This window comes from Geotrypetes seraphini, chromosome 1 (genome assembly GCF_902459505.1).
Source record: "Geotrypetes seraphini chromosome 1, aGeoSer1.1, whole genome shotgun sequence".
NCBI lineage: Eukaryota > Metazoa > Chordata > Amphibia > Gymnophiona > Dermophiidae > Geotrypetes > Geotrypetes seraphini.
In genome coordinates, this window is record NC_047084.1 from 394659718 (window position 1) to 394674233 (window position 14516).

Sequence of the window (14516 nt, forward strand, 5' to 3'; positions counted from 1 at the left end):
GATGACATCATATACATGCGTGATATCATGTCGTAATCTGCAGCCCTGATCCTCCTATTACCGCCAGATTGGGTAGGGGGGTGCTGGAGGAGGAGAGGCGCAGCACCAGCTGACTGACTACAAGATGTGCCTCTCACCATGAGAGGCACGTCCTCTAAGCAGTCGGCTGTGCCTCTCTTCCTCGTCTGGCACACACTTTGCGATACACTGGTTTATGGTAATTAGCTTCTTATAAATATACGGCCTCTCTTACAAAGGCACGCTAGTGGCTGCGCTGCGCTGATGGCCCTAAAGCCCATAGAGATTTAAAGGGCTTCATGTTATTCACACCATCTGGCGTGTCTACTCTATTGCAGATTTTGGTATCGTGCGCAAGAGGCAAATCTTACCTGACAACCCTTCAGCAATATCGTTTATAAAAATGTTAAAAAGAGCAGGCCCAAGAACAGAATCTTGAGGCACACCCTGCACATTTTAAATTGATTTAAGACTTTAGATTTAAGACTTGTAACGCATAAACTGCAGAATGTCAAATGTCTATTTCGTAAATGGATAACATTAGCTATTTCAATACGTACTAAGTTTATTTGTATTTTACCTGTTACCCCCTTCAAGAGGAGGTAGCCCTGAAAAGGGCTGGTTGTTTTCTGCTATTCTAATAATGTATGGGCCAGCCTTTGTTCTTGATAACAAGCTTGCAGTGTTGAAGCATGGAGTGAACTAATTTTCAGAGTTCATCTGGCTGTACAATATGGTGCCAAGCATTAATTGGTGCTTCAATCAACTCGACCTTTGTTTTTGGGTGTTTTCTGAACACCAAGATTTTTCCACAAATTCTCAATTGGATTGAGATCTGGTGACTGCCCTGGCCATTCTAGTCGCTGAATATGGCTCGATGTCATTCACTTTGTCACCATCTTTGCCCGATGACAGGGTGCATTGTCATCCTGGAAGTGGAAGTCACCCTGGAAGAGACTCCTTGCAGACGGAACCATTACGTTTTGCAAAATGGAGAGATACTTGGCACCGGTCATCATGCTATCAATCACCTGAAAGTGTTCAATGCCATTGGCTGACATACAGCCCCAGACCATGATTTTTGTTGGATGCTTTGCAATCAAGACCAGGCACTGTGGTTTAAAAACCTCATTCTTAAATCATCTTACAAATGTGTTGCACTGGCCTCTTAACACATAGAAAGTACTCTCATCGCTGAAGAGAATGTTTTTCCACACCTCTGAGTCCACATGCTGTACTTTATGGCTCACTCAACCTGTTGCTTTCTTTGCATTGCTGTTACCAATGGCTTCTTTCTTGCTCTAGAGTAGTGCTGCCCAATTCAGGAAAAAAAATTTGATTCAATTCAGCCTATTGAATTGGTTTTTCGATTCGATTTTCCTGCCCAATTGGGTGTTTCTATTTTTATTTTTTTTCAAACATCCTGGTGGGTTTATTTTATAGCCTCTTCACCCCCTATGCCTTCAAGTTTCAAGTTTATTAGGATTTTATATACCATCTATCAAGGTTATCTAAGCGGGTTTTTTTTACAATCAGGTACTCAAGTATTTTCCCTCTCTGTCCCGGTGGGCTCACAATCTATCTAACGTACCTGGGGCTATGGAGGATTAAGTGACTTGCCCAGGGTCACAAGGAGCAGTTCGGGGTTTGAACCCACAACCCCAGGGTGCTGAGGCTGTAGATCCAACCACTGCGCCACACACTCCTCTCCTAACCACACTGGCGTTGTAGTGTAAACAAACAAAAAAGACTTTTCCTCTCTTTGTTAAATCCTAGCTCACATTTGCAGTCTAACACCAGCTCTGGCAGGATACACGTTTCAAATCTGACGTATTGTAATCACAAAACAGAAAATAGAATTAGTTTTTCTATCTTTTGTCGTCTGGTCATTATTCAAATCTTATTGGTCCCAGGCTCTGATTGTCTTCTGATAACTTGCTTGCCAGGGTCTCCTTCTTTCTTCTTTCTCCATGCTAACCATCCATCTGCCATCTCTGTCTTCCCCTTCCGTTTCCCTTCCCTCACCCGGAGTTTTGGCATCTTTCCTTTTTTTTGTCTCCTTCCACAGATCCACCTTTTCTTAACTACCCTTTCATCCAACATCTCTCCCTCCTTCCCCACCACCCCAGGGTCCACCATCTCTCCCTCCTATCCAGTATCTCTATCCCCCCTCCACACCATCCCTTGTGTCCAACTTCTCTCAATTTCTGTTCTTTCTCTCCCTAAATCCCATTGCCCATCATCTCTCCCCCTCTCCACTATTTTTAGACCCATTATTTCTTCCCCCCCAAAGTCCGGCATATGCACGTCTCTTTGAACTCCCCCTTCTCTCCCTCCGTGTACTTCTTTACCAGGGCCCCCCTCCCCTGATGGCCTGCACCCCACCCCTGAAGGTCTGCCTGTCTCCCCTGAAGGCCTGTCCCCCTCTTGAAGTCCTGCATCTCCCCTGAAGGCCTGCCCACCTGTCCTCCCTTGCAAAGATCACTAGCACCACGATCTTCTCTGCAGGCTGCTCCTAAAAGGTAAACATTGCGGGTAGGCCAGGGGGGAAACTGGACGCCAGCACTTCCCGACTGACCCTCCCCCCTCGCCCTCTAAATCAGGTGCAGCAGCGACCGGTCAGCAAGAGCAGCGTTGCCGCTCCTGCTTTAGGGGGCGAGGATCAGCCAATTTTTATTTTTTTTTAATTTTTTTTAAACGATTCGAATCGATTCACCCTTAGTGAATCGGTGAACCAATTTGAATTGTGAATTGGGCAGCACTACTCTACAGTCACGTAGGCCAAACTCCAGGCACTGCCGACGTACATTTGAGGCAGATACGTTCACTGAATACATTTCATGCCACTTGGCTGACAATTCTAGTGATATGAGTTTGCGATCTACCACTGAGATCCGGCGAACAATCCTGTCCTCTCACACAGTGGATTTGTGTGGTCTTCCACTTCGAGCCCTGTCAGTCACATTTCCTGTCTCTTTTCTTACTGAGCAAGCGTATGACTGTACTTTGATTGCACTTCATCCTGACTGCAATTTGCCCGCTTGAATAGCCTTCTTCATTTAAGTACAACCACCGTCGCACGTTCTTCATTTGAAAGATTTCTAACTTTTCTCATGTTGTGATTATGCAGTCACTGGAGTTGCAGACAGTAATGAAAATTGATTTTCCTGCTTTTCTATATATGTGCGTGAATGCACTGTGATTGGTTCCTCAAAACAAATACCTTTGGTTGAAAATGGAGTGATCTGATTGGACTGTTTCGATCTGGTTTTGGCGCAAAATATCGACATTTTTGACATTCCGCAATTTCTGTATTACAAGTATTAAATCTGAAATTCTAAATCAATTTAAAATGTGCAGGATGATGGAACATAAAATTCTGAACATGTCAGTATATAATATGCAGCAGTAGGCATCAGAAATATTGCTGTGATCCAGCAAGAAAGAGAACAATGTATTACTCAGAGGTGATGCAAAACTTTTACACGGCTCTGTAACAGGAAGGGATTGGGCCTTTCAGTTTTTCCACTGCCCATAAAGCTTGCATGTAGGATAGGCTGATGTCATTATTGCTTATTAGACTGTAGCTACTCAGTGTACTTTCTATATACATTCTCATTTTCCATATATTCCATCTATTCTGTAATACATACACCACATGCTGCTAATGGTTAAGTTACACATGCCAAAGTAAGGGAATACATGCTGTTGTCACGCTAAATATTTGTCTTCCAGCTTTTATTTTAGCTTGCCCATCTGTATAAATTAAGTTAATATTCAAAACGACTTGACAGGCCTTTTTAAGCTGGGTTTTGAAGTTCATCTGTATTTTTTCTTTTGAAGACATGTCTAGAAAGTACAGGCCTGAGTGGTGAAGTTCTTGTTTTGAAAGAGAACATTTCTTATGTATAGTGAGTATCCTCTGAAGTCAGTAGTTCACTACTTGCACCTTATTCAACTTTCTCATTTTAGAGATGAACTACTTGTATTAATAATAGAATTGGGACATGCAAGGTGACAGAAGCTGAAGGAACTTCCTCACATGCTTAGAGGGGACTTGTGCCTCTAATAAGGAAGCTCTGGAAGCTATCCCATTTTTGGTTCCTGTGATGTGACTTGGTTTTGTAAGTAGCGAACTACTGTCTTCAGAAAACACTGATATGTAAGCAACTTTGATTAACTTCAAGTTTAATAAGTATAATGATGACTACTTTAAGTAACTAAATCTGGTTGTATTTTCCCCTTGTTGATTAAAATGATTTTTTTTCCCCCTATGGAAAAACTTTCCTAATGAGGGCTAGACCAAGATATGTCCTTAGGCACCTGAGAGTCTTAGGTCTCCTTTAGGTATCTGGCCAATCAGTCTTAGGCCACTCCCAGTGCATCCTAGAATGGGAGGGGCCAGGATGCACCAGGAAGGGGAATCTGCCATTATGAAGAGGCAGGCCTGGCGGCTGGAGGGAGTAGGCATCACTCCGGCCGACCTTACTACTAAAAGGTACGGGTGGGTTGGGGTCAGGGTTGGGAGTTCAGGGGTATCCATGTTTGGGGGGGGTCATGAATTCGGGGGGGTGGGGGGTTGCTGGCAGAAGGGAGTGGGCATCCATCCTGCTGGGGGACTTCGAGGTGGGGGTTTGGGGGTGGCGGAAGGAGGGATTGGGCATCCCTCCTGCCAACTAACTTCATGAGAGGGGAAGAGTTCCCTGCCACTGATCACAGCAGGGAAATTTCCTTGCCGTGATCATCTCAGCAGCTGCATCGTATTTGAAATAGAAACAGAAATTTTGCTGACCTACATCTTTGTGGAATGCTGCTATTTGGGTTTTTGCTAGGTACTTGTGACTTCAATTGGCCTCCGTGAAGACGGGATACTGGGTTAGATGAACCATTGGTTTGATTCAGTAAGGTTATTCTTATGTTAATATCCTAGGACAAGCAGGCAGCATATTCTCACATGTGGGTGGCGTCATCAACGGAGCCTGGTATGGACAGTGTTAAGTGAACTGTCACTTTAAGTTTTAAGAAACTTAGTTACTTCTCGCGCCATGCATGCGTGAGTGCCTTCCCGCCCGTAGTAGGCTCACAGTTCATCAGTTCTTCATTCTCCGCAGAACTAAGAAGTGTGTTTTTCTGGATTTCATCAGTCGGCATTGCTTTCAACTCATATCATGTTTCTGACTGGCTCTGGACATTTTTTATCTCTTTATTCAAATACTATGTTAAAAAAAAGTAATATGATTTATTTTCCTCATTTGGACTCCTGCCCTTGTGGCGAGTTTTATACCTTCATGCAAGGCTTTTCAGCCTTCAGTTTATTTTTCGGTGGTTTCTCCACAAAATTTAATCATTGAGTTAATTTTATTTATTTAATTTTCTATACTGTTCTCCCAGGAGACCTTCGAATAGTTTACATGAGTTTATTCAGGTACTCAAGCATTTTTCCCTGTCTGTCCTGATGGGCTCACAATCTATCTAATGTACCTGGGGCAATGGGGGGGATTAAGTGATTTGCCCAGGGTCATAAGGAGCAGCGTGGGTTTGAACCCACAATTAGAGAATGATACGGTGACAAAATTCATCACCGTTCCCGTCCCCGCGGATAACCGCGAGAAACCATCTTCATGTCATTCTTTAAGGAGAGAGGGAAGAATCGGAGTATAATTGGGCACAACCACTGATCCGCAAGCTTTGCTTTGAAGAATGCTGGTGTAGAAGGACCAAGGTTGAAATAGACACTAGAAAATGACATGGGATTATTTCCCGCAGTTATCCGCAGGGACGGGAACGATGATGAATTTTGTCACCGTGTCATTCTCTACCCACAACCCCAGGGTGCTGAGGTTGTAGCTGTAACCATTGTGCCATATTCTCCCCACAATCTTTCCATCTATGTTGAAACCATTGACAGGCTTTAAAAAGTGCTGTCGATGCCAGTGGCCTATTTCCATAACTGATCTGCATTGCTGGTGTTTGCAGTGTTTGGGCCCTGAGCATCGTGTTGACTCCTGCCTGCACTGTTCCACCTTGCAGAAGTGCTCATTGAAAGCTTGTCACATTCAACAAGAAAAGCATCGGATGAGATTTCAGCATCAGGAAAGCCAGCTAAGAAGTCATCCTCTTCCCAACCAGTGTCGCAAGCCTCCACAGCATCAAGTCCCTCGATGCAAGCTAAAAGGCAACACCATTGCTCTTCATCTCTGCAGTCTCCTTCAGGGCATGCATCCTCCTCGAGGTCACCCACCCCTAGACCCCCTGCCATACTAATGGTACTGGCTGTTGAGCCAAGGGTACCGGTGCAGCTCTTCAAAGAGCAACTCAATGAATTCTTCAGGAAAGAGATCGGTGACATTTTTATGTTACATGTGACACCGGTGCATATATCTACTCCCTTGGTACCAGCCCAGCCTAAGCATAGTACTGCAAGGCAGCAGGGTCCCAAGTTCAGATCTCCATCGAGGCATCGGTCTACTTCTTATCGATCTACCAGTAGACGTAGACACTCCAGTGAGTCATCGCTCCTCAACACCACATTGACACTACATCAAGGTATCGATGTCCTCCTTCAATACATCAACACTCTTCATCAACTAGATGCTCTGCATCAAGACACTGTTGATCAACATCGCATCTTTCCCATGTTTCTGGGGATAAGAGATTCCCATCGCTCCTCATCGTCTTCATCAGATCGGTAGCGAAGACATCGAGGAGCATTGTTTCTTCAGTCTCGCCGTTCTCGACATTCTTCTTATAGAGAGTCACCTGGGTTTCCTGCAACTGACTCTGATCTCTCACGACACCATACTGACTCTTGAGTGTGAGCCCACTCTGTCTGCGCCGAAATCATATGGCATACCATTGAATCCATTTCCTCCTGCTCCCCAAGAAGGAGATCACCACCTGAAGGACACTCTCTTACTAAATATATTAGATAGCTGGGCAAGGCCTTTCCTGTCAAACTAGTGGCTGTTACTGAGCCTAGGGCAGAGCTTCTGGATGCATTAGACTATGATGAACCTATTAAGGAACTTTTCAAGATGGAACGAGGCTACTTGCAAGCAACATCAAGTGAGAAATTGAGAAGTTTTTAAACTAAGAAGAAGGGGAAAGCCGACAGTCGATCAAGAGTTGATGGTTTAGGAAACGGTATACTCAGAGGTTACCATGCAAGAAGATTGCAGAGAAGACTCACCGGATCATAGGCAAGATGGAAATCCCAATGGATCAAAAAGGATGGAAGCGAGGAAAACAGAAGGGGGATGGAAATGCAAGAAAGTAACAAGCCGCAAACTTAAGTGTATGTACACAAGCGCAAGGAGCCTAAGGAATAAAATGGGGGAATTGAAGTTATGGCACAAAAAGATAATCTAGACATCATGGAAACATGGTGGAACGAGGACAACGTCTGGGATACTGTGCTACCGGGATACAAGCTATACCGCAGAGATGACATCATCATCAACACAGCAGAGGAATGCCTGGACGATAGAAGGCCGCGAAGCAGCCTGTCTAGATTGCTGGCGACGCTGCCGGTTTGTTATAAGGTATTTATTTTGCTCTCGAGGTTCGGATGGGAGGGAGAGATGGGTCGGGGGGGGGGGGAAGCTAGGGCTTATTTTTGGGGTAGGTCTTATTTTCGGGGGAAAATGGTATACTGTTTTTGCTGCTTAGAATGACAGTTATCACAATACAGAGCAAAATAATGTTTCCTTACCCAGAGAAATGTCTTCTTCTCTCTTCTCTCCTGTTAGAAAGGTTACCTGGGACTTTTCCTCTCCCTTATAGGTTTGATTCTTAGGGGACTGTTACAAACAGACCCTTTGATTCTAACACAGTAATCAGATTGCCTTGGTGACCTTTACAGCTATTCTACTTTCCTAACAGAACCTTAATTAATTAAAACCTAATTCAGATCAGAAGCACTGCTTCCTGCTGCTTATGGGGAAGAATAGAAACTAACTCAATTCATCCAACTTTCATGGATGCAATATCTCTTTAAATTGCTTTCTAACCAGTATTTCATCTAAGTAATGGATATGGGAAATATTAAGGAAACTCTGTTCCTTATTCTTGCCAAATTTTTCATATTTTCTATCTTAAGTTGAAGAAAAAATTATATCTTTAATAGTTTCAAGTTTAATAAGTATTTGATTAATCGCTTACTCAAATATCTAAGCGATGAACAAATCATTCAATTTACAGATAATACAGGGGTTATAAAAGACAGATGGACACTGAACAAAACATATTAAATTAAAGACTAACAGAATAAACAGCAAAGGAAAACAAAGGGAAAGGCAGGGTAATGAAATACAATAATAATGATAGAAAGGACGACGATTATGGTAAAAAACAATAGGAGGGAAATAAAAGAAGTAGCCTTATGAAAATAAGCAAAAATAGGCTGGGACTCCTAAATATCATAAGCGTCTTTGAAAAGAAAGCTCTTAAGTTTACTTTTAAATTTATCTAAGTTCTTTTCTTCTCTGAGATAAATAGGGAGGGAGATCCAAGTTTGAGGAGCTGTAACAGAGAAGATAAAGTGCCGCTGTGTGTTAATAACTTTAAGTGAGGGTGTAACTAATAGATGTTGGTCAATAGATCTCAGTGATCTGATTGGGGTATAAGTGATCAATAACTTGTAGATGAAAACTGGGGTTTTATATAACAGGGATTTGAAAGTAAGTAGATTTAGTTTATATTGAATTCGATGCGCTATTGGAAGCCAGTGTGCTTTCTTAAGAAGAGAAGTGACGTGATCAAATTTCCTTGCTTTCATTATGAGTTTAATTGAGGTATTTTGAATGATCTGCAAACGTCTAATTTCTTTTTGTGCTATTCCCATAAGTAAAGCATTACAATAATCAATTTTCGAAATAACCAGGGAATGAATTAGTATATTAAGAGACTTTGGACATAGAAATTTGGATAGTGAATGAATTTGGCAAAGTCTGTAAAAAGAAGATTTAACAATATTACTAATATGATTATGATAAGTCAGTTTTTCATCAAAGACCACCCCTAAGATTTTGATATTACTTATTAGTTGTAAGGCGGTACCTTTAATCGAAATTGGAAAAGAAACTTTAGAACTATCTTTCCAAGGGAAAAACATGATGTTTGATTTATTAACATTGAGGGCTAATCTGTTTGTGTCAAGCCATTGATGAATCTCCTCAAGTTTCCTGTTAATTTCTAATGTTTCTGCGGGGTTAGTTGGGTCAAGTGGATGCAAAAGCTGAATATCATCTGCATAAGCATAAGCGGTAAAGCCAATATCTTGGCAGAGGGTCATAAGTGGTGCAAGAAAAATATTAAACAAAAGTGGTGAAAGAATGGACCCCTGTGGGATACCATAAGTTACTGAAAAACTTTCTGAAGTTGTGTTATTGAAGGATACAATTGAAGTGCGATTTTCAAAATAAGATTTGAACCAGAGGAGAACCTGATCTGTAATGCCAATGGACTGTAATCTATCTATGAGAAGGTTATGGTCAATCGTATCAAATGCAGATGAAAGATCAAGGGAAATCAGAAGGACTGATGTATGGTGAACTAAAAAGTAAAGTATGGAAGTGGTTAGGCCAATCAGTGAATATTCGGTATAATGATACTGTCTAAAGCCTGTTTGGTTAGGATGTAAAATGTTTGTTTGTTTTCTATGAACTCGGATACTTGATTAAATACCACCTTCTCAGTTAACTTTGCCAAGAAGGGGATATTTGTGATTGGCCTGTAATTGGATTTTTGTTCAGAACTAATTTTTTGGTCTTTAATAATGGGTCGAATGACTGCTTCTTTCCATGCTATAGGCATTATGCTTTTTTGAAGACTTTCTTGAATTAGTGCAAGGATGAAGGGCCCGAAAATAGTAAAATAGCTTGAGAATAAAATAGCTATAACACTGATGGATTATAATGAAGCACCTTCAGCTTTAGTCACTTGCAGTTGAGAATATGAAGAAACTCTATTTTTAGTGTGACAAACACATTATTCCTTAACCTGTGGGTAGTCATTGTTCCCGTGAGAATTCTTGTAGAGTCTCATTAGCGTTCTTGTAGAGTCTCATTAGCTCCACCTCCCCTCTCTCTGGACAGTCCTCCAATTCCTCAGTTGTCTCTCTGCAAGAGATGGTAGAAACTTGTCTTTTCTGTTCATGTTTATTTTTCTATTAAATTGAGTTTTTGCTTACCCTTGCGAGGCTTTTCATTGCTGCAGAGGATCCCAATCTTGGGACATAGCTGGTTGTGGGAGAGCGCAGACTGTCAGGTTGGAGGTCTGCATCCAAGGGGTAGACTGCCTTGCAGTGCACCTACTTGGACAACCTGCACTATCAATCTGGGAGCTCAGGGACTGGTTTCTTGGAGCAAGGTTCACCCCAGGTCCTGTCTGCCTTGGAATTGAGCGCAGTTTTTCCAGGATTGGGGCTGACTTCTTTCCTCCCCCCTGACTGTGCATGTGAGGTTCCAGTGGAGGTTAAGGTCTCCAGATGGCTGTTGAGCTTGAGAGGCAGTTTGAAAAGACAAGCAGTCTGGATCCCTGGCTCGTTTGCAAGCAATACTATACTATACTCGTTTGCAAGCAAAGCTATACTTAACGCGGCAAGGGAAGCTATAGAAGCTGCGGCCGCCTGTCCGATTGCCGGCACAATAACAGCTAGCAGCAACAGTTGTGTCAGCCTAAAAGCTTACAGGTCTGTATTGAGAAATTTTCCTCCAAGTATGTCCTTCCAACAATACTCATTACCTACTGACACAGCAATAAATTTTGAAGTAAAATTGTGAAAAAAAAACCTGTGTGTGATAGAAGAAAACTAAGAACAGTTCTGGGATCAGCATAAAAAAGTGAGGTAATATCACATATTAGTTTTCAGTCATCTGAAATTATTCAGACTAGTGTTTATTATAAACATTTATTTGGTATGGGAGGCGGACTAGGCTTTCCTTTGCTATGGTAAGCACACCATCTCAGTATGGAGTACTTGGGTTGTTGAATATTCAGTACCTTACTGTAGCTTGTGGTATGCACCACATTAATGATTAGTATCATTAATGATTGGTATCATCTGACAATAGATCTTACAGTCTCGAATTTGGAATTACCCTTAATGAATGATGTACATTTAAGTTGCTACTTGCATTCAATGGGCAAGCCACAACCTGTAATCTTAAAACTCACATATTTTGTCTTCAGTGATCTCGGTTTGGCGCTGGGTTGCTAGGAGACACCAATTTTCTGTAAAGGCATTTCCTTATCTGCCTATTCAATTTAACCCTTGATTCCCTGCAGGTTCATCTTCCTTGGCCTTTCGAAGAGAACAGAAGGGCATCATATACCTACTATAGGTTGTGACCTTGGAGGGTAAAATGAAACCGTTCAAAGATCTTCAAGCTGAATTTTCTTTAACAGCGATGAATATCTTCCCCTACTTGTAATTGAAACATTATATAGCCAGCCTACATTGGACTGATCTGACTGAAGATGTCCAGGAGGAGTTGGCATCCCTTTATACTTGTGGAAGCACAAAATATGGTGCCTCTATTCTATCTATTCTATCATCACAAAGGACTGCAAACGTCCACATTTGAACTGCCTTATTCCTATGCCCAGGCCTAAAGATGACTTGGGCTTTGTTTTAACTAAGGAGGTATATCATTTTTATGTTCTCTCCATCTGTAAAGTGACTATGACAATGTTAACAACTGGGAATTACAATATAAATTTGCACTATGGCTTCACTTCTCTCCGAGAAGAACACAATTGACTGGTATTGCTGCTTCCCACTGTTGTCCTAAGTGTGGCTTCCCTGCATTTTCCCTGGGATATATATTCTGGTCCTGCCCTCATATCTACAACTTTGGGAGGGCTTTGCTCTGTTATTTATCTTCCGTGTGGACTTGCAGGATCAAGTTGGAACCTAGCATTGTGTTTGATATCTATTCTTTACCGTCTCCCATTCTTCGAGGCTACTCAGCATTTTTACAGAGATCCGTTTTGATGGGGAAGAAAGTGAGCCTGACTTCCTGTCCACCCACATTACAACAATGGCGGATGCATATAATAAACTTGCTCAAGATGGAATATACCCAAATACATAACATTGACTCTGTTTCTGGAAAGTGATTCACTCGAATCTGGAATGTGTTTTGGAATTCATTTCCTACCACTGTGCGAAGTAGACTGTTGAAATTGTGACCTTTTTCATTACCTGATTACCCTTTTGGACTATTGGTTTGTGCTATGGTATTAACTTGTCTTGACAAAGTTCCTAAAAAGCAGGGTCTTTATAGACCTTTGGAGACTTTTATAATCCAGCGATGTTAACAGGATATGGGCTGGACAGTGGTCTCTTTTTGCTGCCTGAGTTGCTAGTAAGCTGTCGTATAATCTCTTACAATGTATGCCTTTGATTTGCGGGGGTGGAGTCTGGGTTCTCCTTGGTCTGGTTGAGGTGTTCCAGATAAAGTAATCGTTCAGGTAGGTGTTGGTAGCACCATTCAGGAATTTGTATAGTAGACAGTAGAATTTGAATAATAATCATGCTTGTATTGGGAGCTAGTGCATGTCTAGGTATGCTGTAGTGATGTGGCCATATTTGCTTAATGAGTAGATCAGTTTGAGGGCCGTATTTTGAAGTCTATAATTGTTTTATCATGCTTGCAGGGCATGGTAGGTATAGGATGTTGCAATAGTCTAGTAGTCCCAAAACTAGGGACTGGACCAGGAATTGGAATTGCTCCCTGTCGAATAATTTTCTTATTTGTCATAGGTTCTGCATGACTGCAAAGGATTTCTGGATTGTTTTGTTGATTTGCAATTGCATGATGCAGCATTGACCTATCATCGCCCTGAGAAGTTTTAGAGCGGGTTATTATGTGGTGTATGGTGGATCTTATTTCTATGTCTGTTATGTTTGTGGTCTGTCATCCATTTTTCAACTGCTGCTTTGCACTTCAACTGCTTCTATGCAGTTTTCCTGTTTTGATGGTAATTGAGTGGTCAAAAGGAAGGAGGATGGTAATGCCATCTGTATAGCTTTAAGATGTTATCCCTAATTTGTCCAAGCAGGTACTAAGGGAGATGACGTAGAGGTTAAAAAGTATAGGAGATAAAGGTGATCCTTGGGGGATACCACAGGGGTTGGACCAAGATTCAGATATTTCTTTGTTTATTTTGATTTTATAGTTCTTAGCTTGCAGGAATCCTTGGAACCATGTGTGAATTCTGCCTGTGATTCCTATTGCTTCTAGTATTTGTATTAGGATGGCATGATCTACTAGGTCAAATGCAGCTGAAAAGTCTAGTTGTATGACAAGCATTTTCTTTCCTTTGCTTAGGTGTTGCCGTGCTGTGTCCAGAAGAGACCCTAGTAGTGTCTTTGTGTTGTAGTTGGACCTGAATCCTGATTGTGAGGGGTGAAGTAGGTTGTGCTCTTCTAGGTAGTTCATGAGGTATTGTGCCACTAGGCCTTCCATTAGTTTTATGTATATTGGTATTGAGGCAATGATGGGTCTATAGTTGGAGGGGAGGTTAGTTGCGCCCTTTGGGTCTTTGTTGATTGGGGTGATTATTTCACTGAGCCCTTTCTGAACAGTGATTGTATCCAGTTCATGAGGTGAGCAAGAAATTTTGGAGAGGTGGTTTTTTACAGGTAAGGGGAGCAGTTTTTAAGGACGCATGCTGTCTGGCTATATTTTTTATAGATTCAATTAAGGTCTGGCCATTGTATTGTTGGAAAGTCGGTCCATGTTCTGTCTGCTGCGGCTGACTCTCCTTCTGTGGGTTGTAGTGACTTCGTCCAGTAGGCTTGGGGTGTTTTCAAAGGTGGTTCTGGCATTTATGATTTTTGTTTTTGAAGTATTTGGGTTGCTGAGGGAAGGGGGGGAGTTTCAATTGGTGGCTAGGTGGAGCTTGGTGTCGGTGAGATCTCTTAATAGCTTGAATAGTTTTTTTGAGCCTTGAAGTTCTGTGCCTACCTACTTGGTGTAGAATGCTTTCCATTTAGTTTGGTCTTGTATTGTTTGGTCAGGTTTCTCCATTCTGTTTTTGTGTGTTCCTGGTTTGTTTTTCTCCAGTTTCTTTTGAGTTTTCTACATTGTCTTTTGAGTAGAAGTCTGCTTATTCTGTTCTTTATTTGTATTGGTGCCAGCTCGTCCAGGATTTTCTCATTTAGGGCTCCTTATACTAAGCCACGCTAGCGGGGTTAACATGTGCGACTTTTCATCACATGCTAACCCTGGCGCTGGCCAAAAAACTACTGCCTGCTCAAGAGGAGGCGGTAGTGGCTAGTTCGGCCGGCAGTTTAGCATGCACTATTACGCGCGTTAAACCGCTAGCGTGGCTTAGTAAAAGGAGCCCTTAGTGTGCGCCATTGGGCTATAAATTCTTTGTGACAGCAGGATTCTATCAAAGAATCTGCTTTAGTCCAGAATGTGGGTGGGTTTTTATGGCTTAGCTCCTATCTGACTGATAGTTTCTCCATAGCCACACATAAATACAGC

The 14516-nt window shown here is 42.0% G+C and overlaps 1 protein-coding gene across 4 annotated transcripts in view; it reads left to right on the forward strand.

Moving 5' to 3' along the window:
- Positions 1-14516, forward strand: part of TDRD7 (tudor domain containing 7) — a 719490-nt gene that overhangs the window by 216159 nt on the left and 488815 nt on the right. The gene's annotated exons all lie outside the window — the stretch shown is intronic.